Genomic DNA, 4,713 nt, shown 5'->3' on the forward strand with positions numbered 1-4,713 from the left:
GGATGGATGGATGGATGGATGGATGGATGGATGGATGGATGGATGGAACACTCAGAAATTGTTCAGCTTTCAGTCAAACGGAATTGTATTTAAATCCTGATAAAGGCTCTTTGTAGTGTCCCAAACAGAACAACCATAGAATCTTGGCTAGATTTTTGTTAAAATATTTTCAAATTAGGGTCTTACACAAGACAAGGTCCATGATAGTCATTGTAAAACTCTTGACTAAAAATGGCCTTAAAAATATCCTGATGCGTGCTCAATAATTCAGGTAGAAAAATCTAAATAAGTTAAGTCAGGTCCTCTGGATGGGTTTAAAAAATTGTAGAAACGTTTTGTCTTTCATCCAAAAGACTTCTTCAGTCTTAGTCTTCAGGCCTTTATCCATCCATCCATCCATTTTCTTCCGCTTATCCGGGGTTGGGTCGCGGGGGTAGCAGCCTAAGTAGGGAGGCCCAGACTTCCCTCTCCCCAGCCACTTGGGCCAGCTCTTCCGGGGGAATTCCGAGGCGTTCCCAGGCCAGCCGAGAAACATAGTCCCTCCTGCGTGTCCTGGGTCTTTCTCTGGGCCTCCTTCCGGTGGGACGTGTCCGGAACACCGAACCAGGGAGGTGTCCAGGAGGCAACCTAAACAGATGCCCAAGCCACCTCAACTGGCTCCTCTCGACATGGAGAAGCAGCGGCTCTACTCTGAGTCCCTCCCGGATGATCGAGCTTCTCACCCTATCTCTAAGGGAGAGCCCAGACACCCTGCGGAGAAAACTCATTTTGGCCGCTTGTATCCGAGATCTCATTCTTTCGGTCACAGCCCAAAGCTCGTGACCATAGATGAGGGTAGGACCTCCTCCCTGACCCAGAGAGGGCACTCTACCCTTTTCCGGCTCAAGACTATGGCCTCGGATTTGGAGGAACTGATCCTGATCCCGGCCGCGTCGCATTCGGCTGCGAACCACTCCAGTGAAAGCTGTAGATCACGATCTGATGAAGCCAATAAGACAACGTCATCTGCAAAAAACAGAGACGCAATCCTAAGGCCACCAAAACAGATCCCCTCAACACCTTGGCTGCACCTAGACATTCTGTCCATAAAAGTTATGAACAGAATCGTGACAAAGGGCAACCTTGGCAGAGTCCAACTCTCACAGGGAACAAGCCCGACTTACTGCCGGCGATGCGGACCAAGCTCTGACACCGGTCATACAGGGACCTAACAGCCCGTATCAAAGGGCCCGGTACCCCATACTCCCAGAGTATCCCCCACAGGGTTCCCATAGGGACACGGTCGAACGCCTTCTCCAAGTCCACAAAGCACATGTAGATAGGTTGGGCAAACTCCCACGCACCCTCCAGGACCTTGCTGAGAGTGTAGAGCTGGTCCAGTGTTCCACGGCCAGGACGAAAACTGCACTGCTCCTCCTGAATCTGAGGTTGGACTATCCGACGGACCCTCCTCTCCAGAACTTTAAAAAACTCAGGCCTTTAAAAAATCAGGATAATCATGTCTCAAAAGGACTATCTTGACAACTATATCATTTGACAAGGATGTGGTATGAAACGTTATGTTATATTATACAAGCTTAGCCATTTTTCAGACAGGAGGAAATGGATTGGTGGAAATAAATGTGCAACAAGGAGTCTAAATTAGGTATGTTCAATATGAAAAACCTTTTAAATCTCAGCTTGACAAGTATGATCAAAAAGTCAATCAAACTTAATGTTACACAAAAAGTTTTTTGTTAGTTTGTTTGTTTTGTTTTGGGGAGTAGATTGGTGGATTCTATGTTTTCATGGCTCCCACCAAGCTTGCACAAAATATCACAGTTTGGATGTAACCCAAAAACAACAACAGGAGACTGAGGATGAAACCTTGTAGGACTCCTCTGACAAAATGAGCAAGATTTCAATAATGGCAGCAATTTCATTTTCTCATTTAAAGGAAACATGTTTAGTTTTGTCCACAAATATTTAAAAAAGTACATTCCTAAAACACAGCTCAAAATATTCTCTTATGTAGATTACAGTCAAAAGCAACAGAGATTGAAAATAGAAAACAATAATAATCAAATATTTTTTATGAACCTGACCTTTTCCAAATTAGTTCATGTTAGAAGACGTTTTGTTTGTTTCATTTTCTTAAATTTTCTTCTGAACAAAAAAATTAAGGATGATTCAGTGGGCTTACACTGTGTGAAAAATGCATCACATGGTATTTATTGAAGTTTTGCATATTCAAACTATGTCTCCAAGAGCAAGTGATCTGGTCATCTCAGCACATTTGAGGTTAAATCTTATGTGATCGTTAAAATAAATTTTATTCATCAATTTACAGGTGAATGAGACTGTAGTGTAAAAAACTGAAGACCTACCTTTTAACAGACTGCCTCCTTTGCTGCTTTAGAAAATGCTGTCAATGCTTTCAAGCATAAAATTTTCCCCAAAATCAAGCGAGTTTGTCTTGTTTTCCACCGAACATCTTAGAAAGAGTTGCCACAAATTGGTTTAAAAAATAAAGTAAATGTCCTCAGCAAGGTGTAGTGAAAATTTAAAAAAGAAAGAAAAGATAAAAGCTTATTACAAATGGTCAGTTTTCAGGTAGATGACTGAAAACCCTGTCATGAGATAAGTTTTCTTTCTTAAAATCACACTGAAGCAAATCATAAAAGACAAGAAACTCTTGCTAATGTTTCATGATGTGTACTAAATGATGTAGAAAGGTTCTAACTGAGGTGCATCGCCTGGTTGCGACGCTGGTCAACTGAATTGAGATCAGCAGAGAGGAGGGAATAAGCTATCCGAGGAGGAGGAGGAGGAGAAGAGCAGAGAGAGGAAGGGAGGAGGTCCAGCCTCAAAGTGCTGCTGAATCGAGACAAATTCCTTTTTTCTTCATTGATGCATAGTTTCAGTACTTTTAATCCAAAATAATGTAGTTTTCATTGTTAACTCTTATTGGCACACACACACATGCATATATATATCTCATATAAACACACACATACACATAAATGTGTGTGTGTTATATATATATATATATATATATATATATATATATATATATATATGTATGTGTTTGTGTGTATATACACACTGCTCAAAAAAGTAAAGGGACCACCTAAACAAAACAATGTAACTCCAAATCAGTCACACCTTTGTGGAATCCATGTCAGCAGTTAGGTAGTAACACTTCTTGTGAATCAGTTTCAGCTGCTGCTGTACAAATGGAACATACAACAAGTGGAATGAGAGGCAATTAGCAAGACAACCCCTATAAAAGAGTGATCCTGTAGGTGGTGACCACAGGTCATTTCTCTGTTCTCGTCCCTTCTGGTTGAACTTTTAGCCATTTTTTCATTTTGTCAGTGCTGTCACACATAGAGGCATCATGAGGTGTTTTTTACAGCCCACTGAAGTTGCTCAAGTAGTGCAGCTAATCCAAGATGGAATATCGATGCGAGCGGTGGCAAGGTTTGCTGTGTCTCTCAGCACAGTGTCCAGAGCATGGAATTGGTACCAGGAGACAGACCAGTACACCAGGAGACAAGGAGGGGGGCGTAGGAGGGCTACGACCCAGCAGTAGGACCACTACCTCATCCTTTGCACAAGGAGGAACATGAGGTCCACTGCCAGGGCCCTACAAAATGACCTCCAGCAGGCCACTAATGTGCATGTTTCCAGTCAAACTGTCAGAAACAGACACCAGGAGGGTGGTATGAGAGCCCGACGTCCACACACAGGGCCTGTTCTCACAGCCCTATACCATGCAGGATGATCGTGTTGGCTAGGGAACACCAAAATGGGCAGATTCGCCATTGGTGCCCTTTGCTCTTCACAGGTGAAAGCAGGTTCACACTGAGCACATGTGACAGACATGACAGCGTCTAGAGACACCGTGGAGAACATTATGCTGCCTGCAACATCCTCCAGCATGATCGGTTTGGTGGTGGGTCAGTCATGGTGTGGGAAGGCATTTTTTTGAATGACCGCACAGCCCTCCATGTGCTAGCCAGAGGTGCCCTGACTGCCTTAAGGTACCAGGATGAGATCATCAGACCCATTGTGAGACCATATGTTGGTGCAGTGGGCCCTGGGTTCCTTCTTATGCATGACAATGCTAGGCCTCATGTGGCTGAAGTGTGTCAGCAGTTCCTGCATGATGAGGGCATTGATGTTATGGACTGCCCATTCCCCAGACCTAAATCCAATTGAGCACATCTGGGACATCATGTTTCGGTCAATCCACCAAGGCCACATCACACCACAGACTGTTCAGGAGCTAAGTGATGCTATAATCCAGGTCTGGGAAAAGATCCCTCAGGAGAACATCCGCCGTCTCATCAGGAGCACGCCCAGACGTTGTCGGGAGGTTATACAGGCACGTGGAGGCCACACACACTACTGAGCCTCATTTAGACTTGTCTTGAGGAATATTCACTGACATTGAATCAGCCTGTCATGTAATTTTCCACTTTCATATTGAGTATGAATCCAAATCCAGATCTCCATGGTGTAATAATTTTGATTCACATTGATAACTTTTGTGTTGCAAAGTATTTTCTTCTCAATCAATTCCACTGTGCAATTAATAAAAATTGTCAATGAGAATATTTAATTAATTGAGGACTAGGATGTGTTATTTTAGTGTTCTCTTTAATTTTGTGAGCAGTGTCCATATACTGTGTATATATATATATATATATATATATATATATATATATA

At 42.9% G+C, this 4,713-nt stretch overlaps 1 protein-coding gene across 1 annotated transcript in view; it reads right to left on the reverse strand.

Moving 5' to 3' along the window:
• LOC119422954 (zinc finger protein GLIS2) overlaps window positions 1-2,485 on the reverse strand; it is a 45,253-nt gene extending 42,768 nt beyond the window's left edge. Inside the window, exon 1 of the mRNA XM_037690367.1 lies at window positions 2,367-2,485. The gene's annotated coding sequence lies outside the window, so the exon portion shown is untranslated. The remainder of the gene's footprint in view (window positions 1-2,366) is intronic.
• Between the last annotated feature and the right edge of the window lie 2,228 nt (window positions 2,486-4,713).

The sequence above is a fragment of the Nematolebias whitei genome, chromosome 16 (assembly GCF_014905685.2).
Source record: "Nematolebias whitei isolate Nwh7 chromosome 16, NemWhi1, whole genome shotgun sequence".
Classification (NCBI taxonomy): Eukaryota; Metazoa; Chordata; class Actinopteri; order Cyprinodontiformes; family Rivulidae; genus Nematolebias; species Nematolebias whitei.